General features: G+C 50.5%; 1 protein-coding gene and 1 pseudogene across 5 annotated transcripts in view; both read left to right on the forward strand.

Annotated features, from left to right (window-relative positions):
- NR5A2 (nuclear receptor subfamily 5 group A member 2) overlaps positions 1–23,006 on the forward strand; it is an 86,333-nt gene that overhangs the window by 24,253 nt on the left and 39,074 nt on the right. The gene's annotated exons all lie outside the window — the stretch shown is intronic.
- Positions 4,936–5,053, forward strand: LOC111744299 (annotated as a pseudogene).

Consider the following 23,006-nt stretch of genomic DNA (forward strand, 5'->3'; position numbering starts at 1 on the left):
GCCGGCTCCGGAGGGCGTCGGTCCTGATGTGTCACCACCGTCACCTCGCCCACGGCACGGCCACTCCACAGTGGCCCTTAAAAACCACTGTCGCCCTCTAACTGCAGGGCACGGTTTCTCTTAAACCTGCCCAAGGAAATGTAAATTCTGTTTAAATTGGAGGGGGCCCCTGCAGGAACCGGAGCTCAGAACAGCTGAGCAGGTGTCCCCCTCAGGAGGGGATCGGTGTGTCCTGGCTGGCAGGGGCTACTCCAGGGGCTGAGCCTTGATTTGTGAGCCTGGGCCGTACCCAGAGGGGCACGGAAGGAGGCAGGCCGTGTGCCGCGTGCGGTCCCCAGCTTGCAGACACCGGGGTGGGCTCTGTGCACCCCGCTCCACCCTGCAGCACCCCCACCAGCTCCTACTGCATCAGTAGAAGCATCGGGACAGTGTGTGGCTCAGAAGCCGTGAGGTGCCGGTTTGTTGAGAATAAGCAGGCGCCGCGCCCTTGACCCCTTGGGCTTGCCCAGCAGGGCACACAAACTGTCCCCAGATCTGACGGAAAGTCCACCCATGTTAGCTCCTTAGGGTCAGAGTGGGGGGACTCCCCGAGTCCCTGAGCCCTCTGTGTGTGGCATCCACTGTCACACAGTCAGCTAAGGGATAAAAAACCCTAAAACATGACTCATGTGTGACACCCCTGAACACACTTTTGAAGGACTTTGCCCTCTGCACCCGTGAGGTGTAAAGCACGTCCTTTTATTTTGCAGGGTACGTGAGGAATGACTTTGCTCTGACTTATTCTCCTACCTCTGGGGAGTAGATCACACAAATCTTAGAGGGCTCAGCATCCATTTGCAGAATGGCTGCATGGAAACCGGCACTTGAGCAATTCTTCACGCCGCAGACATCCCTCTCTAACCCGAGACACCCCCCTCGGAACGAGGACACGCACCACCTCACCCGGGGCAGCGCCCGGCAAACGGCTGCTGCTCCGACGGGGGCCCCCCACCCCCGCACACCGGGTCCCCCGCACTTCCCTGCCCAAGCACACTGCCCCCGCCGCACCCTGCCCCCCGCCGCACACCGCGCCCCCAACTCCCACACGCCCCCCGAACCGGCGACCGCCCGGGCCCTGGCTGGCTCCTCTGGCGACGCTCTGGCCGGCAGCTTTCTCTTTGTTTTCTCCACTCCCCGCGTCCACCACGGCTCGTCTCCGTCCAGACCCCTTTCCTTCCGCTCAGCGCGCTTCCCTTCCGCTTCCCTTCCTTCCCTCCTGTGCCTGGGCATCCCAGGGGCGCCCGAAGGCGTCACTTCCTGCAGCTCTGTGGTTCACCCCATGATGGCGGCTTCGAGTCCTCAGCTGTATCCGCATTTGCCCTGCAGGTGACACACGGGGGTACGCAGGGGGCCACCTGAATCTGTAGGTCTGAGGATGCCTGGAGAAGGCAGCACAGACCAGTGGGTGACGGGCCCTAGAAAAGGCGTCTCCAGTGATGACTGTGTCAGGTCCCCCCACTGTGCACGGCGACCTGCCCCGTGACTTGCTGTGGGGGAATCAGTTCAGCTCTAAGAGTCGAAAGCAAGAGGCTTGAGGGGCAGGGGCAGCCAGTGAGCTTGGGGGGACCCTGGCGACCCTCCCACGGAGTCCGCTCTCGAGCCCCCCTCGGCAGCCGTGAGGGCATCTGTAGGGCGGGCACTGGCACTGTCTTCACTTAGACCTCTCGGCGGCGGCCGCACCCGAAGATGTGTCTTCGGCCCCCCAGGACGTCCTCTCTGGTGATCCCGTACCCGGGGTCTCTCACGGAAGAGCCAGAAGCAGGAAAGGTCAGCATGGGAAGCACGCGGGGCTCTGTGACCACACCCCTGCCATCCCCTCCTCTTAGAACGAGCGGAACCACCTGATCTTGAGTGTCTGGAAGTGTCGCCGGGCACACCTCGGTCAGGGTGAACCTGACGACCGAGCTCGATCCAACCTGTAGTCTATCAAAGCCTTCTGTGCGCAGCAGATACGCCAACTGCCAAGGGGTCCGAAGTCGAGCCTGGAGGGCCCTGCGGGGCAGAGCGTCACCTCGCCCAGGGCCTTTATGGGCGCGGCCTGCGTCTTTCATTTGGGGAGCAGGGTCGGGGGGACCTGGCCTTCCATCAGCGTGCCCTGTTGGCGTTGAGTCACAGCACAAGCCCCTCCTGCAAATCGCCCACTAAATACACGATGTTTGTCCTGGGAGAGCAGCATGATTATTTCATTCACATTGAAAATATTTTGATGGGAACAAAACCCAGGAGCCCCTGGAGACACGCTGCACGGACCACTGAGAGCAGGGGCAGCGTCTCCGCGGCGAAGGCGGCGCCGTCCGCCTGGGAATTCGCGGTCCGGGTCCTCATCGGCCACTGCTCCGGGGCCCGGGTTGACACAGGTGCACACTGCCACTCGCTGCACACACACGGGTCTCGGTTCCGCAGAGTTCTGGCTGGCCGACCGTGGGCGCAGAGGCGAGTTTTGCACGCGCGTCCCATTTTCGGCCGCGGTCCCTGGAATGCCGGCCCGTGGCTCAGGCCCGCTCCGTCATTCTGACCGCCTGCCCCGCCTGCTCTGAAGTCGCCGCAAACGCTGCTTTGCCACACGCGTCCCATCCCCTGGGTCGTGCCTTTCGGATCTAAAGTCATGATGCGTAAGCGGCTTTGCTTGTCACCTGCTTGAGAAGAGAAAAGCTTCCTCTGACATTTCCCGTCGTAAAATAACGAGACGGATTCGCGTTTGTGCGGGTGTTGGCAGCAGAATTCTCCCAAAGCTTTCCTTTGGGCGACGAAAAGCCGCTGCGTTGTTTTGACTCGCTCATCAAGTGTAATTGGCCATAGATTTTTCCCGCGCCATCTGGGAAGCGGGTGAGGAGCTGGCGGAGCTGCTGGTGGCGTCGCGCGGTGTTCGAACGATTACAGCTCTTACCAAGCGAGTGAACAGAACGGCTCTGGAGACGCCTGTGAACTCGAGGCCGAGACGCCCCTTCACGTTGGCTGTGCCGTTGGCTGGCGGACACGTTCTTATATATCGTAATTGATTCTCGCTCCAGCTTTGGAGCAAGAGACGCATTCTGGATCTGCCTGGCGAGTCAGTTAAGACGAGAAGGTGCTCGCACACTTCGGCCGCGTCAGACATTTGCAGTGAAAACATGGCACTCGCTTGGGGGGCCGGGGCTGACGTGCTTTAAACACACTGATCCTTTGCGCCCTGTGTTGGGCTCCGAATGTTTTTGAAGGCGTTATATTGGACCCTTGAGAATGACTTCTGAGATTTTTGTCGATGAAACGTCCCCATCTCGAACACACAGCTCCACCCTAGTCACACACTCGGGTGCGTGCAACTGAAGTTTCGGCTTTTGAAAAGGACCAGGATACCTGACACCTGCATGTCACTGGATGTGGCGTTTTTCTTTAGAGCTGAATCCCACTCTGGAGCCGCCCCTAGGGCACTTCTGAAATAAATGGCCAGTTGTGACCCAGCGTCAGGCCAGATTCGGGTTCGTTCACTTATTAAGTCGTCTGCTCACTAGCTTGCTCACACACGGTTTCTCGTGTCTGTCCCCCCATGCTGAATTCCTGGAGAAGGAGAACATGACACGTCATGTTCTCCAGGGCACGTTTCTCGATTAACCAGAGCTCCCTGGTGGGAACGTGGCACTCGGCAGCACACACCAGCTGGGCGGTCTGTTCCCGGCTCTGCTTGCACTATCGGTCACAATGACGTTCGAACCGAACTGCGCAATTTAATCCTCAGAGACAACAAGCCACCCCTGAGAAGCATGGCCTCGGTGTGATGATGACTGAGAGAGAGACAGGCAGAGCTTCGCCCAGAACGCCTTGCGAGCACTTTGACGGTGCCTGCCTAGGGCAGCGGAGGGGGAGGGAGCGCCAATGGGGCGTCTTGGGACTGAGCAGGTGTGCGGGCCAGGGGACAGGGGATGGGGGACAGGAGGATGGGGGAGTGAGGCTCAGGAGGCATTCCTGGCAGAGAGCGGCTTGTGCAAACCCAAGGTGTCGGCATCGCACGCGGGCGAGTGTGCGTTTCAGTGTTTCCTATAGAATTATCCGTGCAGCCGCCGCCTAGCTCGGGGTTGTGGGGAGGATGTGCAGGGGTGAGCTCTTCCCCTCACTGGGGAGGACGTGCAGGGGTGAGCTCTTCCCCTCACTGGGGAGGACGTGCAGGGGTGAGCTCTTCCCCTCGCTTGGTGGTTTTTGTCATTCTTTGCAACAGAACTTGCCCCTCTGGTAAACTCCACCCACTGGGGCTGTGAACATAGCTGAGGTCTTGGTCCTCGTCTCACGCTCAATTGAAGCAAATATAGTGTTTTAAAGGGTCTTCGGTATAACATAATTTTGATCAGAAAGGTTTTGTTTTGTTTTGTTTTGTTTGTTTTCAACCTCAGACTGATCTATTGCTGTTTATTTCACAGTCACTGATTTAAAGGCACCAAACCTGCCTCTAGTTTATATACACATGGGGCGGCGCGGTCTAGCTCAGTGCACGTAGTGACCACATGTCAGCTTTCACGGTGATTTGTTCCCAGTCCCGCCCCTGGGTGATGACTTGCTCATCCATTCGTTGGACGGGTGTTAATTATAGGTGCATTGTGCGGAGTCCGGCTGCAGGTCAGGAGACACTGGTGACCGGGCCGACGAAGGGCAGCTGTCGCGGGCGCTCACACCACGTGGCAGGGCAGCTCGTGTCACAGTGGTGGTCACAGTGTGAACGCCGCGGTGGTCGGGGCTGAGCAGGCTGCGGAGGGAGGGTCGGAGGGGCTCGGACGACGCTGCCGTGAGGAGCAGGAGGAGCGGCCGCGTGAGTCTGCAGACGTGGCCTCCAGGCTCGGCCCACACTCCGACGCGCCGCGGCCCTGCGCCCGGTGCTGACGTTTCCCGTGAGCCCTGCTGAGTCCCACTGCATGAAAACCCAGACGTGTCTACAGCTGTGACCCCCTGAACAAGCCCGATCCCGTCTGATCTCGGAAGCTAAGCAGGGTCGGGCCTGGTTACTACTTGGATGGAGACTGCCTAGGAAGACCAGGTGCTGTAGGCGTAAAAAATAAAAAACAATAAAAGAAAAGAAAAGAAAGAGAAAACCCAGACGTATTCTGTCTTCAGGGAGCCAGACCCATCTCAGTAACTAAGACCGCGGGGTCCCGTTAGGACTGGCCCCCCACACGGTCCCAGGCTGACCAGGCTGCAAAGCCGATCGGATGGCGCCCGGGAAACTCATGGCTGAGAACAGTTGTGTGTCCCCGTGACCCTCCCCTTTCCAAGGCTGGCTCGGAGCCGAAAGGAGAGGGCAAATTCTAGAAGTGCAGAAATTATCTTTAAAAGTGGTGCGTTTCTTTGGTTTTCGTTTTTTGTTTTTACTGAAATCTGCATTCTGTAGAAGAATCTGACCCAAGTTTTAGTCGCCGGCTTGACGTAGGTCCCCTCGGTCCGTTTTGTGGGGACGAAATTCCTAGCTATTTTAGGTTTTCTTTCTAAGCTTTATCTCCAGTCCCTACGTTACCTTTGTGGCTCGTTTAAGAGCTTTCTCAACTTTCTCCGCGGCAGCACGGGATATCCACGCTACGGGTTCCCGATGCTTCTCTCCCCGCAATGCAGAAACAGAACAGTGCTGCGTTTGGATTATAAAACAAATCCAGGGATTTACCTACAAAATTATAGATGAGCATGAATATGTCATACACACCGGAATCAATAACTCTGGTAATAATAGTGTTTTATCTATGATAATTCTTAAATCTCCCCATATCCCAAGAGGACTTGGTCTCCCACAGCTTAGTACCTTCCTGCAATTACTCTCGGTGTTGAAGGGAAAAAAAAAAAAAAACTGATGTTATTTTGTCTAACATCTTTGCGGCTGAGAAAACATCTTGCCAGTTCAGTCATAAGGCCAGGTCGCCTGCAGCGGAGGCTGGTCTCAGCTTCGGGGACCTTGCAGCTGACAGCAGTGAGGAAGCCCTCTGAAGCAGAATGCAAAAACACACCTCCTCTTTCGCACATTTTACAAAAACATAAGACTCTGTGCGTTTACAGCGCCTGGACCCCTCACGGCCTCAGACGTGCCCGCACACGGGAAGGCTCCTGAAATTTAAGCTCGTTAGCTTCACATAAAAGTGCATCCGATTTTGCAGTCTTGTTAGAGTTTTTCTTCTGTACAGTGTCATTTGGGCTGGGAGGGAGGTGGGAATAAAGCCGAAACTCGACATAGATGATAATGCTTTTAAATTTGCTCTAATAGGATTTAAGTGTAGACAACTCGAATAGAATAGATATTAAGCCCAGACACTTTCACTGAGCTTTATTTTTTTTTTCTGAAAAGAATTTCTCATTGGCCAGAGATGATCAAGACAGCCTTGTCTAGGGACTAGAGACGTAATTTTCCACGCGCTAAGCTCAACATTTACAGCCTCATGAGACGCTCTGTCACACCCCAGCCTGGGTGACACCCCTCGGGCCCATCAGTCCCGCTCCACTCTCGTTCCTTATCCTGAGGCATTTCTGATGTGTATAGTTCACAGATTTAAGGAGAAAGTTCTGCACGTTCTAATTCAGTTCTGATGAAGGATTCATAAGGAACTAATACACTTCCGTACCAACAGAACCATATGTAGATGGGGGCTCACCAGTGACCTTATTAGAAAAATGAGGGGTTCCTCTGGCACGACCACGAGGCATGTTATAAAGGATTTGGGGGGTCTCCATACTGCAGAAATTGAGTTTTCTATTCTTAAGAAGAATCACATCATAAACTTAAATCGCCTCACATTTCCTGTTCGACTTCATTTTCTAAGTGTTGCTTTACTTAAGTGACTAAGTACAAGAAACACGGGAAAATGTCACCTCTGACTACGTCTCCCTTGTTCACCCACATCGGCACGGTGCCACGAGCGCCACCTCAGCTGGACGCCGGTCGGCTTTGAAATGTGGTGTCAGACAACATCCCACGGAGAACGTACTCTCTAGAGCTCCAAGTTCAAAATAAACATAAAAGGCTCTGAGAACACTACCTATTTATCGTGTCCATTTAGAACAAATATTTTTGTAGAGAAAATAAAATTTTTAATTAATTTTTTTTGAGAAAGGTTTTTTTTTTTTAAGTGAGTTTTACTCACTTCCAATATTGCTAGGAAAATGAAGTGAATTTCTCCAGTACTTTTTACTTGCAAGGAGGCGTGACTGATATAACCATACAGGAGAAGAACGTGCTTGTTCTTGTCAAAAAAAAAAAAAAAAAGCTGAGGTGATAGCGTGAAGGATCTTTTGACAATGTCCAGGTCTATTGAATCACTGTAGTTTCTTAAACCTTACCATTCTATGTGGTAGTTAGACTTCAAAAAAGCAGGACAATGAACAGTTTGTGTAGGACCGGAGAGGCGGCCAGTGCACAGGTTGAGGTGGGTTTTCATGGGCGTCCTGAGCTGTCAGGATATGTCAGTTAACGGACAACCGAGCCCCTGTGCATTGACGCTGGGCTTGGGTGCTCTCGGTCTTTTGGTTTGGGGGTGATTAAGCTAGAGAAGGCACCTGGCGAATTCTACGAGGCCAGTCATATTTTGGAATGTCTGATGATTGACTGTTCCCAAATAGTCAACAAGCCAAGAATGCCCTTCAGATAAATAGAACCATCAGATTTTGTCAACTGTTCCTGCATTATGACATTTAATAGAAAATCTGTTCCCAAAAAACGACTGAACGTAGAAAGAAGCTAGAATCAGAGCAGGTCTGAGTCGCTGGCCTGGGCGCTAGGGGGACGCCTCACACCCAGTCAGGGTGGCATGACTAGTGACGATGTCCGTCTCTGTGTGCCGGCTCCCAGCATGTGGGGGAACTCGGGAAGAATTCGGGGAGAGCCGCAGAAACGTGTTGACATACTTTGTAAGAGTGAGAATGAATTTATCTTTTAATCTGAGGCCAAAACGACCTACTTTCCCCCGACCTCGCGTGCTTTTATGACATGGGCCTTTTGAGCCTGTTCCGTTAGGAAACAGTGGGCCGGGCGGCCAGCTGGGGACAGCGTAGGGACCAACCATGTCCGTTGCAGAATCGTTTTTGATGAGTGTTCTTGGATTTCTAAATACGAAATGCCCACCTCGTGAAGCGCTTTCAGAGAGCAGTGCTATCCAGAAAATATTACTTAACGTGCTTTTGCAGTCCGCCCCCCTCCCCGGCCCCGAGCCCTGTCCCACTTCACCGCAGGAGGCAGAAAAAAGCCCTAATACGCCAATAATTAGCTGAGATCTGAAAGCACTTTGCTGCACAGATGTCGTATTTCACAGAGGTTTCCAAAGTAAGGAGTATTTATTTAGTTTTAACTTCATCAAAACAAAACGTTCAGTAAAAACACATTGAAATGACACTTTAAACAAGGACACTGCCCAAAATCTATTGTCCCGTTCCATTTGAGCGTTTGGCAGATCTAGTTGTTAAATTACCCCATATTGAGAGTTGGTGAATAGATGTTTACATAATTGCTCCCACTTTTCCTGACTCTCTTAGTTCGATTTGTTTTAGAGGAGAGGAGTAAAAAATATTTCATTAGAAGAGCTTTTGAGGCTGAACGCTCTAATTAATGGCTGACTAGTTCTCTCAATAGACTTTTAGATAAAAAAAAACTAATTATCTCCATTCTACTGGTTTTGAGGTTGTGATGAAAAGCAGAGCCAATGTTCGGTGACACCACGGGAGCCACCTGTGTGACTCAGCATCTCGCTGCCCCCGACAGAGCCAGCCCATAATATCCAGCAGATCTCTTCTCCTAAAGGTCTGCGAAATCGATGCTTTTAAAATGGACGCACACAAACCGCCTTGGTTTTGTGACTAAACGGTCTCTGCCATGTGATGAAGGGCCCTGTGGATGCTGGTCGACAGGTGTGCGTTTTTGTTGTGTTCTCTTAGGTAAGGGGAAGAAATTGATTCATCTCGATATGACTGTCTTCACAAAGAAATGCCCAGAAAGGGGCAGAGTCCAACTCACTTCCCAAAGATCAAGTTACAGGGGTAGCAGAGGTAAATCTGGCAAAAAAATGATCTTTCCGATTTCAGATGCTTGTCATACCAGAAAACTCATTGGCTTCAGAGGGAACGACCAGGCGGGGCCATTTAGAGACACTACCCGAGCAGGCACGTGCAGAGGAGGCGTGGGGCAGTGAAGAGGGGTCCTTTTTAAATGTCATGTTTTCTAACCGTATGATATAGCAATCGGACATATTTTTAAATTACAATCTGTTGATTAATAAATTCCTCATGGATGACCTATAATGGCAATTTTGCTTCAATATCGAAGGACGAATTTTGAGCGATTTGGGAATGCATGGTCTGCCATAGAAAGCTGGATTCTTTTCATCGACACACCTAAAAGTCAAATAATAATGTTTCGTGTAAAATTTGGAAAGAAAACACAGTTGTATGCCCCTCCCCCCATTGAAATCTGTTTTTAGTGACTCGGAAATGGGAGTCAAATATTTTATTGAGCCTAAATATAGGCTTTGATATATTAAAAGAAAAGCTATTTACAGGTGATTTGTTACTAAATAAATTCTTGGAGGAACACTTTTAATTACCCAAAAGGTAAGGTAACAATAAACACAGGAAATATAAATGAATAAAGTGTTCACAGTCATACTGCTTCAGGAACTATAAATAACCCCCCTCCCCAGCTATTATTAGCGTGTGCGAACAAAAGAAGGTTCCAGAAATAGAAAAACAAGAGCTTCGTGGTGAGCCCTATTCCATGGCATAGGAAATGTCGCCGGCGAACTCGTGGATTTGGGGGGTTAATAAAGGACATCTCCACGCTGTCTGTTTGCCAAGGAAATTCTTTCACTGGCATGCTTGTAAAATTGGCAGGCTCGGGTTTCCTGTGGGTAACACAAGGTGTGATGAAGGATTTTATCTTTACTCCCTCACTAACATCAGCACTGATGGCTCGCCTTTTTCTTAACTTATTTGGTTATTCTCGGTGCGTAGGGGCCAGCCCCGGGCCAGGCGTCGGGCCTGTGACTCAGGTCCCAGCGTTTGCATCCGAGTCTGTGTCTCTGTGTGTGTGTCCCTGAGTGGTGAATGCAGCAAACAGACTGAGCCCCCAATATTCCGAGCACGATGCTAAGCAAGTGGTGGGGACACAAAGTAAGTAAAGATGCCTGAGCGGACGGACTTGGGAGCAGGTCATTAGAACTGACGAAGAATGTGTCATAGGGATGGTACGTGGGCAGGAACTCGGGCTGTGGAGTGAGGACCAGGACAATGGTACAGAGGTGGCGCCCTTCGAACCATTCATTTCAGTGTGGAAGGACACCTCGTTGAAAAGGGGCGGGGACGCTGCACTCACTGACCGCAGGGCACTCGCGAGGAGCCAACGGTGTGATAGAACGTGAGCCGAAAAGCACAGCAGACGATATACACGTGGATTACTGTTGTCCTGTACGACGCGCAGAACACATTCCTATTTTACCTCATTTTTATAACAGAAAGATTCGCGCGCATGAATATGACAGATCTTCTAATTTCCGATTGTTAAGTATTTCTCTGGATGACTAGCGAGGAGAGACGGCGGCGAAAGTGTACTGAAAAGTGACAGATGGGAGTCTCCGGTACGTTCGTTTTGCCGTGTTTTTAATCCGCTTAGATCAGAATCAAATGAAGAAAAAATAACTTCCCCGAATTCAGATACAGTTTCTCCTGAGTAGTAATGATAGTAATTATTTTTAAAAACTCGTCATGTTTTTGGCGAGTTTCAGGAGATGAAATTATGAAGATGTGGTATTTAGTAATGAGCAGGTCGTTTTTTAAAGCATAAATCACTTATTCGCAGACCACACGTGTATTCTGGTAAAACAGATCATGTCCTCGGCCAGATAAGCGCTAGAATAATCTCCCTCTAGTAGAAATGTTCTATTTTCCTATCTTAAGTCGGACAGCTCTGCGAACCTTTCGTTCACTGATTCACCCAACAGATATTTTTCGAGTGCCCACAGTGTGCGATGTCAGGGGAAGCAAACAGTGCGTTAGTAGTCTGTGTGCCGGTGTCTTTTTAGAATGAAACATTTAAAAAATGCACGCAACTCAGACGTCGACGGCCCGCCCCACCCGGCACTGCCATTTATATGTGATCCTATTTTTAACCGCGAAAAACAGAGAGAAGCCGCTTTGCTTCAGCAAAACGCAGATTAACTTAGAGTAGGCAGGTCCGGTGAGCGGACGTGGATTCAGAATCTCCACCGCAAGCGGCTCTCACTCCCCTGCCGCTCGTTAGACGTGGGTGCCCCGCAGAGAAGCTACGAAACAGCAGACATCCGCCCTACACCGGAGCGGTCGCTGATCGGCCAGCACGGACCGAAACCCTTTCGGCCGGGGTTCAAGGGCAGAGGGGAGGGTCCCAGGCCACCTCCCGTTTGTCCCACCCATCCTGGCGGTCCCCCAGCATCCCTTTGCCTTCCCCCTTGTTACATTTTGTCCCAAGATAAGGACATTCTGGCTGGCAGTCTTGAGCCCTCTGCTGCCAGGTTCCCAGAAATCGTAAGCATGGCAGTTCGAAGTTAGAAGAGATACAAGTGTATATAAAAGCTCTTCTGGTTCCATTTGATTTTTTTTGTTGTTGTTAAGAAACAATAGTGTTTATTTATCATGTTTGGCTGAGAATGTCTCTGATATTTGGTCCTTTCAATTTGAACGAGAAGCTCAACTCAATCGCATCTTTTAAAAACAAAAAACAGTTTGCAGCTGAGGGCGGGTGAGGAAGTTTTACGAAGATGGAGTGGGAACCGCAAGCCAAGGACATAACAGAGGAGAAACGACTTTCCCCCTCCCTCTTCTTCAGAAGTAGTCTTCCGCATGGCCCAACGCTCTAACATAACCCCGGTCCCAACATTTCAAAAGATACAGAACTTCCCAGCATGCCGATAAAGTTTTCCTGTGTTCCAATAATAAAGCCTCAGCGAAGCAGTGACTTCCAGTTCCTCTGGGCTCGGCGAGCGGCGGGGACTAACGCCTGAGTGCTCGCCTGCAGTATCAGTGTGGGGGTCGGAAACAGATGTCCACGGGACAATGCCATTTGTTGTCACTGTCGATACTATGTGGCAACTTTCCCAAACGAAATTGTTTGTGGATGGAAAAGAATGTAAGCAATGATTCATGTCCAGGAATCTTTTTTTTTTTTTTTTTTTTTTTGGCTGCAGGCTAACCATATTTTATTTGTTTTCAATCATAGAACATTAGTGTTTTAAACATTTTAGGATAACTTAGTGTTAGAGAATCTTTTCCACTTTTTTTTTTTTTTTTTTTTTGGTCCAGCATTTCCTTCTAAATAGAGTGGCTATTTTAGGTGGTTTACTGGAAATAAGTAAATGCCTTACCGGTATCTGAGAATTCAGATAAATGAATGACAAGCCCTGCTTAGTAATTTTGTTAATAATTTAGTTGTTTCTTTTTATTTTGTTAAGTAATTTGAAGAGAGAATTCCCAATAATCAAACATTAAGTAGAAACATTTATTGGTAATAGGCGGCATCGCGTGATCTTGGTTTGAAACTTTCATGAACATTATAAAGGATTATCCACTAACTCATACTTACTGTAAGAGACAAATTAAATATTAATTTATAGAGAGGCTTAAATTGTGCTCACAAGGAATCGGGTACGACAAAGCCACTTAAACAGGAGGGCTTCCATGTCACGTGACATACACAAACCATAGTTTTCAGGAAGAAAATCCAACACGACGAGGTATACTATCCGTCATTCTAGAGTCATTTTTATAGAAACAAATTTTATTCCACCAATTAAAGTCTTTGAGTGCTTATTCATAACAACAGATGCCTAAGGCCAGAATTATAAAATGTTTTATGTTCTTTTAAACACATAGCCATCTCTTATACTAAGGTTCCTATGTCACACACAAAAAAATTATTTTAAGGGACACAAAAACAAAATCTGACTTTCAAGCAGCAGACAAAGGAGAGTTGCTGCCACGTGCAGTGGGAGGGGTCCTAGGTTAGGAAGCGAGAGGCTGGCAGCCAGTTCCCCTAACTGTCCTGTTAATAAATTGTGGCTTCTGGCTCCCTCTCGCTCCGACTTCTTTGTCTCCGCAAGATGACAGGTCAGGCTGGGTGACCTCTAGGATCCTTTAAGGCTTGTAAGAGTTTTGATTCTAGTTGGGAGATAACTTTCGGGACCTCGAAATCTGCTTTCTAGCAGTCACTGTCAGTAACATCTTTGACTGGCAAACACGTTTGAGCATCTGATGAAAGCGATGGTTAATCTGCCCAGGAAAATGCATAAGCAGAAAATCTTACTTGAATTCCTGGGGCTTCAGAGACCCCTTGAACCCGGGGTAAGAGCCCTATGCCGATGGAAAGAAGGTTGGCATCTCACGTTTCCGGGCAGACTGAAGCGGGCACTTCTAAATCGCACCGAACTGTAGCATCGAAATCTTGTCATTATTTTTAAGTTGGTGATTTTCATTTCCTAGCATGTCCATGTTAGGAATTTCACACTGGTATCTGCGTGCGCGAAGAATGCAAACATCCGCACTGGCCCAGTGAAGACCGGAGTTTGCCCGCTTCTCCTCCTCAGTGAACCGAGACCACCGGTGTTTCCAATTTACAAAAAATTCAAAATTAAACGCCCTTATCAAAGAGATAATGGGCTAGGGACGGCTATTTGAAGCCTTATTCATTTTCTGGACTCAACACAGAATCTCTGTCAGGCACAAATGACTGGAGAAAGTAGTAATTTAAGCAATAAATACAAACTAGAAATTAATTCTAGTTCAGATTTAAGAGCATTTAAACTGCTACAGGATTCAACTCTGGTTTTTTTGTTTGTTTGTTTTTTCAGCCATTGATGGGTCATTCTCCATTCTCCTAAATTCTAATATCATTTGGCGAAAGCTTTGGCCTTTTTATTAAAGTACTTTCATGCACACAATCTCATTTGATCCTTCAGTTACTCTCACTGTTTTTACCCTTAAGAGATAACTGAACGTGTGATTATTTTAATGAATAATTTGTCTCAAAAAATCTAACCAACCACTTCTTTGCTTCGCCAGTTTATAAGCTTTAGTAAAACTTCCTTTTTACCCTCATAGCTGTCGTTTCTAAGTTCTCAAACTGAGAAATTCTTCACAGGTTCGCTTTCTCACTTTTCAAATTTTATTCATTCTCCGAGTTCGAGTTAAATTAGAGAGAGTTATGTTGCCTCTTTCTGGCAGCATGAAGAAAACAGAAATTCGAACCCTGACGTTGCAGGAAAGGCCCCGACTCTTGCCAGAAGCGACGGCAGTCAGGGAGCGCCTGCCTTTCCCATCACACTCGCACAGATACTGTCGGTGCACACGACACCCGGGGACACCAGATAACCTGCTCGCTCGGGAGCAGGGTCCCTCCGAGGCTCCGAATCCCATCTCTGATCTCGGGCGATATTTTTCTCTGTTATGTCACAGAGGTCACCTGGCTCATGTGTGACAAACTGCCTGCATAAGTCACAGTGCCAGTGGCAGAGATTTGTGACCATGCCCCTGGTCCATTGCCTCTGAATTATTTCCCAGGCCCGCTGCTTCACATTTACACTCCGTTGGAAGATGAACAGGGGAAGGGAGTAAAACCAAGGGCAGGGCCTCGTCCTGAAGGACAAGGGGAAACAGGTGGAAGGTTAATGGCCCTGGAGTGATGCCACGAGCCTCTCAGGCTTGATGGATGGGCCTCGGGCCTGAACCGGGCATCGGCTTTCAAAGATATATTATTTCATTTGAGGAGAGACATCCTGGAGTCCTGCATTTGTCTGCTGATAGATGACCCTCTGTCCACAGCTGGTTATGGCGTGTGAGTTTTCCTTGGGCCCGCTCCCGTACATAAAAATTCTGCTGAGCTCCCAAGCTTTCACGGGCCTTTAAGAATGAATGGGACGTGAGCAAGCTCGCCCGCAGGCCCCTGGGCTTTGTCGCTGCTATTTCGGTAGGTTCCTTTTGCACTGTCCTCCCCCAGGAGGCCGCGGGAGGAGGGGGGATGAAAGACACTCTGCTCGTTCATGCATAACTCGATAAGGGTGGCCTTGACCCCGAAAGGGGGTGGAAGGGATGCTGAGAATCAGACAATGGTCGGACGATGCTGGCTTTTGGGTTTCAGAAGGTCCTTACCTAGAAGACCGCTCCCACCGACAGCTCCTGACTTAAGGACTGTTTGCTCCCCGCCCCGCCGCAGCTTTGAATGGTGGGCTTATTCTCATCTATAACGGGGTTCAGAAAGTTTGAGGAGATTTGGGGTTGGGGGTAAACGGATGCTTTACACAGAGGCCGAAGGTTGATTTGCCAGCACCGCTGGGCAGTGCTGTCCAAAGATATGTCTGATGAGTCACAATTGAATCGACTGGTCACTCGGTTAATGGGACCGGTCTCCTGAATGAACCTCGTGTGACCTCTAACAAGCTGTGTCACAGTCCACAACTGCGAAGGTCGCTTAGCCACTGCCTTCTAATGTCCACTGACTTAACAGTCATTAACATATTAGGAACCTCAGTGTGCCTTGGTTTATAAGGGTTCTGGAATTACTGTGGGTCGGGGGGTGTCTGCATGAAGTCTTTGACCTGATAATTCCAATCACTGCGACATCAGCCTCGTCGGAGAGAACGAGGCTTCGCCACCGCGTTGGAGGAAAATGCGCTCTATTCGCTCGTCTAAAAGGTGGGGGGGGGGGGTCTTCTTTCCCATTCTGTCGCGTTTGCCGCCCTTGTGTTTTGTAAACACTCGGTATCCCTGGAGGAAATGTCCAAATTCTCCATGCGGACATGTTTATCCTGAATTGCTTTGTCCAAAGCAAATTCTTCACACGGAGAAATTTCCCATGATCCTCACAGGTGCAGACGTTACTTCCGAGAAGTTCATACTTGGGCAAAAGATGCGGCTTCGGACCGTCGGCCACGTTAATAACATACGATACTGTAGATTGTACTTGTAACATGTGATGTACATCATTTGTTATAACATATGGGATTATAAAGATGTTCTTCCCTTTTCCTCTGGAATCCTGCAAACGCAGGTGAGTCTGGAGGCGAGAAGCCTGCAGACGTTTTGAGCACCTGCAGGAGGAAAATTTAATGCCCATTTTTAATAGAAAGCTTCGGAATCGCTAATTAATAGAGAGTTGCACACTGAGCGTCAGCGGTGGAGAGAATCTGCTTTTCTACTTGTTGCTCTGACGAATGGATAGAAAGGCCGCTAAGGACGCCAAGCCTCCAGATGGGGGGCCGGGGGCGGGGGACACACAATCCCGGCAGAAGGGCAGGCCGCAAACCACACAGGCACGCTTCCCCATTGGGCTGTGGTCGGTGGGTCTTTCTTTGCTTCTGACCCGAATGCCTCGTTCTTATGTTTGAAAGTTCCCATCTCTATCTCGGTCATCTTTTTCCTTCCGCTGGGGCGTTGAGACCCCATCCTGTGGGTTAGGTCAGCGCCGAAAGCTAAGATCAAATCAAAGGCTCTGGCAGAATGGAAGCTCATTCTGAATGAGTGGGGAGCGCCAGCCTCCGCATCTGTCCGGTCTCCCCGCTCAGAAGGACACCTCCCCACGCCCTCCCTGGGAGCCCCGTGCTTGCAAACAGGCCCTTAATTGCTCATTTGCAGTTGGACGAAATGCTAAATGCAGAAAGAGTTCAAAGCCAAAAACAGGATCTCAATACGCGCAGTCGCTTATTGTTGCAAAATTAGAATAACAAATGTTCCCAGCGTGAAGCCAACATAAACTTGCGCGTTTTATTCAACCTGAGACTCTGCTCGACTTATTTTTTTAGCAGCAGTAGAGCAGGCGCACTTAGCACTGTTATTCTATACCATTCGTTTTAATGACATATTTAGATCTCCATCGCACTTTGTATTTTTACGTGTAATTACCCATATTAAAAAAAACACTCATTAGTGTTCCGTTCCACCGACTTAATTATGTCCTTAATTAAATCTTGACTAACCGAGGGTCACCGCGGTGGCAGTGGGATTTGTCACTGTTTGTCAGCAGGTGTCTGGTTGCATCTACTTCTGGTTTTCCTGTGTTTGAATCTATTTAAGAACCTGCTTTTTCCTAAATGCCAGAGAGACAGAGAGCTCGTCGGAAGGAGCAAATTGTGCACGTCTGACAGACACCTGCTCTATGAAAGCTTCTCTGTACGGAGAAATTTTGCTATGGTTCGTCTAGGAAGATCTCTAGATTAGGAGAAAGATGCTGAAAACAGGCTTGGATACAAGAGATGCACTTTTTAACAGATTAATATGTTTACGTTCTAGAAATTATGGCCCTATTTATGTATACAATTCTGAAAATTCCCTAAAGAACAAAAAAAGACTTTTCTTTGTGGTTGTGGTGAAAACATAGCATTCGACATTTTGCCCCCAGGGTACTTTGTATTAGTTATTTGGGTCACGTTTGTCACTGTAAAAATAGAAAACAAATCACAAAACTAGGAATCAAAGTGAAAAAAAAAAAACAACGCCTTTTGTGTGTCTGAGGGACACCTAAAAGTTCATTATTTGGAAGGCGTTTTCACGATGTATGCAGACTGCTACCTTCACAGTTCACGTGAGAGGCGTGATCTTACTACATTACTTCAGGGAGCTATGGCTCCCACAGGTACGTGTGTAACAGGCCTCCACTGTTGATCTGAGTAATTGATTAGTCCAGCTAAGCTTTTATAATTAGGTGTCAACCTTTCAACATAAGCCTTCAAAACACTTGCTGTGAGTCTACAAAGCTTTTATATTTATTAATCAGTTTTTAATCTCAAATATATGCAAGCTACCTGCAAAGCATTTTTGTTTTTCTTTCTGAGATTAGGATGGCCCTTCTGACATAAGCCCTCAGAAACTAAACTCAGACTGTACGCCTCTGAGTTTTTCAGCCTAGAAAGTTTGGACTGTGAAATTCTGGTTTTTAAAATAATAACACTTACTTTCATTTAAAGGTAAAAAGTCACAGGTTTTCTACCACTTAAATTGTTTTTCAGAACTCAGATTTCTAATGGTAACTTTAAATGAGACAACAGATGACAGATGTCAGGCTATCGACAACATAAACCAATACTGTGACTTAATTGTCATTATATTTTTATATTTTGTTATAATATTTTATCATTTTCATTGCTTTATCCATAAATATGGTAGGGCAGAGTAAGAAGGAATTTCAAAGGAAATATATACAATAGTTCAACTGACTATATTTCTGAAATTTAAACCAATTCATTTCATCCTGCAGCGTTAACTCCAGCTGCCTCTCTGAAGTAACAAATATTCTCTCTCATTTGTCATTCAAGTAATTCTCAAAGCGCTTCTCATTTGATGTTTCCTCTAAGTTTCCTATCACTTCTAAGTAATTTAAAATTTACATATGGAGCTTCTTTGGTTTTTAAACCATTTCAAATGGCGAGACAGTAGGAAGTGTCCTGCGCCCCGTGGGTTCTGTCCAGCCTCCCCCTTGTCTGGGGTGATGACAGCCTGGGCTATGCTGAAGCCACAAGTATGTCCCGAAGCCAGGGGAACTCAGGCTTCCTGAGGGCGGTTTAATTACCATGGGGTGGGTCAGATATTTTTAAGAGTCCTTCTTTTGTTCGGTAAATGCTTAATCAAGTGTCAGTTATGTGCCAGTTAACCCTTTAGGACTTGGAGGTTCACCACCATTACACAGACAAACATCCCAGTGTTACCTGTATGTCTGTCTCCCCAGCTCCCCCTGTCTCTCGTCCCATTTTCTCCCACAAACCCTAGCACAGCTTTGAAGTCGGTAGTTATTCCACGAACGTGTTAATTGTCAGAAATTTGTTTATGTTAACATGAGAATGATCGATACCGATTGAGCAGAGTATCTCAAACTTTTCGACCCTCAGGCCCCTTTGCCCTCTTGAGATGACTGGAGAATGCGCAGGCCATCCGCTTATATGAGTTTTACCTTCGATTTGAATGTATTGGGAGTTAAAACTGAGAAAAGGTTAAGAAGCGGGCACTCACGAGCACGTGTTCCTTTGTCGCCAAGCTCAAGGTGTCATTTACCCTGGAGCCTCTGTGCAGCCACAAGAGGCGGAGGGTCTAAGGGCAAACAACAGCTTAGTGAGTGTCTTGGGGGAAGTTTTAACTTCTTGGCCCCTCCTACCACACCCGCGAAACCACCGATTTAAATATTACTTTTGTGGGCTTCTGCTCTTTCGTCAGGATTAAAGATGGATGCTAGTAGTCCCCAAACTGGGCCGGTCAAATCAGCAAGTTGGCAGGGCGCCAGGAGAGACATGGAGGCAGAGACCCTCCTCCGCTGGTATGAGGCAGGCTCGCGGCAGCCATGGTGTGCACACGGGTCACCGACAGACTGGCACGGGTCTCCCCCGTGTGCCAGCTGTGCCCCGCCCCCGTACACACTCACACTCACGCGGGGCCATGCTGGGCCTCGAGCTCTTTGAGCCCCCGTGAAGGGGCAGCTGGGAGACACGGTGGTCCCCTCTGTGGGGTCGAGGTGCCCCCGGGCTTCTCTGGCACCTATGGATTCTGTCAGCCCCAAGACCGGCAGGAACGCCAGCGGGAGACCATGCGCGCACACAGAGCGGGAGACCATGTGCACAGAGCGGGAGACCATGCGCGCACACAGAGCGGGAGACCATGCGCGCACAGAGCGGGGGACCATGTGCACAGAGCGGGAGACCATGCGCGCACAGAGCGGGAGACCGTGCGCGCACAGAGCGGGAGACCATGCGCGCACAGAGCGGGAGACCGCGCGCACAGAGCGGGAGACCGCGCGCACAGAGCCCAGAGCCGCTGCCTCCGTGTTCGCTTCGCCTTCACCTCTTGCTTGTTTTGCGATGCTCGGTGGAGCCAGGGGTGAAGGGCTGGCTCCCTCCACGGGCCGGAATAGCAGCCGCATGCGCTGCGCCCGAGCCTCGTCCTCGGTCCTGTCCTAGGTCCTGGCGGGCATTAGCTCAGCCCCCACAGCGAGGCGGGGGCGGGGTCAATCGTAGTTAGAATTTGATGGAAGCTGGAATGAAGGAAGGCTCCAGGAGTGACCTCATTTGCCCAAGGTCACACTCATCTGCTGGCGGAGGCTGGGTTTGCGACAGGCCTGTCGGCTCCGAGGCTCTCGTTCTCTGCCACCGTAGCGTGTTGTTCTCATGCTGTATTCCGTCGCCTAAAATGCTGATGGGTGAGGGTGCATCTGAGACTGTGTGCACACGTGCGCTTCTGGGATTTTCTAGAGCTTTCTATTCGAGGGGTGGCATATTCAGTCAGCACCAGCCTCACTGGTCAGCCCATTTGGTGCACAGAACTCCCAGCCTGGACCTGCTGAATCAGAACCTGCCTCTAACGAGATTCCCAAGTGACTCGTCGGTGCCTTGAAGCCAGAGAAGCACAGACCTCGGGCACACATGGGTCTCCCTGGACTCTTACGAGAGTGCGAAGTGAAGCCATTGGTAAGGCGTCCAGCTCGGGAAGATAGCAGCACCTCGAGTAGGCAAAGCAGCACGCTTTTTGAAAGAACGCGCTCGTTTCAGAGGCAGGCGTCTATGTTGTCCACGATGGCAGACACGAGACTCACCCTGCAAGGCCGCCTTGTCGGGGGACCATGCACCACGGGCGAGATGGCCGTGTCTGAGGTCCCCGGGCATGGTGGCCGTGTCTCAGGTCTCCAGGCGTGGTGACCGTGTCTGAAGTCCATGGTGTGATGACCGTGTCTGAGGCCCGTGGTGTGATGACCGTGTCTGAGGTCCCCGGGCGCGGTGGCCGTGTCTGAAGCCCGTGGTGTGATGACCGTGTCTGAGGTCCCCGGGCGCAGTGGCCGTGTCTGAGGCCCGTGGTGTGATGACCGTGTCTGAGGTCCCCGGGCGCGGTGGCCGTGTCTGAGGCCTGTGGTGTGATGACCGTGTCTGAGGTCCCCGGGCGCGGTGGCCGTGTCTGAGACCCACTTGCAGTTCGCTTCCTGAGAAGCAGTGGAGCCCGAAGGTCTCCGCTCAGGGACGTGGTTTGCGGTGGAGTCTGATTTGTACCACGGGGCAGAGGTCATCTGGAGGAGCTCGTTAATGCACTCGCTCGGGGAGCAGATCAATTTCCACCCGCCACCATATTGATCCGAGCGCCTGGCCTGCCCACGTGCGAAGGGAGCCGGGGAGCCCCGCAGGGGCGCCACCGCAGCAGGAGGCGGGTGCTGGGCCTCCTCGCCTGGGCAGTCCTTCGCTGCCTAGCGTTCGGGCCTTCGGCTTGTCCATCAGGTACTCAGAAACGAAGGAAATAGGTTGCTTTTCTGTGAGGAATGTGTTTTCTGTGTTTTACGAACAATGCATGCTCAGTGCAGGGGTGAGGCGTGTCGGATGTAGGCAGACAGCATTAAGGTACAGTGACCTTGACACATCTTCCCAAGGGTCACGCGTTTGCAGCGACCTCAGTGCATCTTCCCATGGGGTCACACATGTGCAGCAGTGGGTCTGACTCCAGGCCCCCGAGAGCACACAGAGTCAGTGGTGGTGTCACCAAAAGTCTACTGGTGTCACTTGGATTCCCAGATGGCCGGATGCCTCGCAGCATGGGAAGCAGCTTCCTCTTCTAAGGAACCAGCTGGAACCAGAGCTGCACAGAGCGGCACCCCCATGACAGCGATGGCCTTCACTGGGGTGGGGGCCAGTCCTATACCTCACCCCACCGGCCCCACTGAGCGGCGGGCAGTTAGCTGAAGGCAGGGAGGGGCGCAGGCAGCCAGGAGTTGGTGACGACTCAGTCTGCTTTTGAGTCTCTGGGGACTGGGCCCAGGCCAGGAAGGGGCGCCCAGCCCTTTCAGTGGTGACACAGAGGGACACCAAGAGGCCAGGTGCATCGCTGTGCGGAGACATGGGGCCGAGAGGTGTGAGGGGACATGACCCTGCAGGCTGGCACCACGCATTCTGCCATGACCAAATGGACATGTCCGCAGGAAGCGATGCGTGGGCCACTAGGAAAAGACCCCCAGGATCAAACTAAGTTATTATTTGCCTAAATCTTGAGACAGAAATCTAGTCAATCACATCGTATCACGTAGTTAGTAACTTGGTGGGTTTTCGGCAACGTGAAGAGAGTGTTCTCTCTAGGCCACTTCCCCACCTTGATTCTAGAAGAAACCTCAGTCCTATCTCAGTTTCGGCACAAAACGGACCCCACGGGATTAAGCCGAAGCCGGGTCTAGGTGCACCCCCACCCAGGCACCTTCACTGTCTCCCCCTGAAGGCGTAGACTGCCCCTGACAGAGAGCGTAAACCATGTGAAGCGGCCAGGCCCCCGTGCGTTGCTGGGGAAGCGGGTAGAGGGATTCTCCCAGGAGCCTTTGCGCCCAGCGAATCCCCATCACCTTGGGTCCCCACAGACCTCTCCTTCACCTCTGCCCTGAGTTTGGTTGTATTTTTGGTGAGCAACACTGAGGCCACTTGGGTTCTTTCCTCTGTCCTCTGGACAGCTGCCCGATTGCAGCGGCCAGCCAAAAAGGACCCAAGGACATTCGTCGACTGCATTGTAACAACGGAAGAGGTTGTGTCAAGACCTCATGGGAGTCAGGGCACGCTCAGGGGACGGTTCCTAGCCTGTCCCCATCTTCTCCACCCCGGCACCCCAGGAAAGAACTGGAGAACCACGGTCCCTTTCACATAGGGCAGGGCAGCCAGAACCTTCCTTAACATCCATCTTCATTGCCCACGTCCAGACGACATGGTCCCAGAGCAAGTTAAGCCCGAGACATTGCTGGAGGCAAAAGGACCAGGCTGAGGCTGTCCACTCGGGCACGTCCTGAGGAGGCAAGGCGCTTCAGGACAGACGGGAGTGCCGGGGAACCGGCAGGCGGCAGGCACAGGGGACGCCCACGTGTGGGAGCGGTGACTCCGTGAGAGGCCACAGGCTGAGTCCACGGGAGCCGAGCAGGGCTGGGGACAGGGCACTGGATGTCACTCCTTCACAGAGTCGTCAGCAGTCGGAGCTGACTCGGTGGCACGTGACACACACAGGTATGATTCTGTTAGAAAGCGGCT

This window comes from Pteropus vampyrus, unplaced genomic scaffold (assembly GCF_000151845.1).
Source record: "Pteropus vampyrus isolate Shadow unplaced genomic scaffold, Pvam_2.0 Scaffold131, whole genome shotgun sequence".
NCBI classification, from domain to species: domain Eukaryota; kingdom Metazoa; phylum Chordata; class Mammalia; order Chiroptera; family Pteropodidae; genus Pteropus; species Pteropus vampyrus.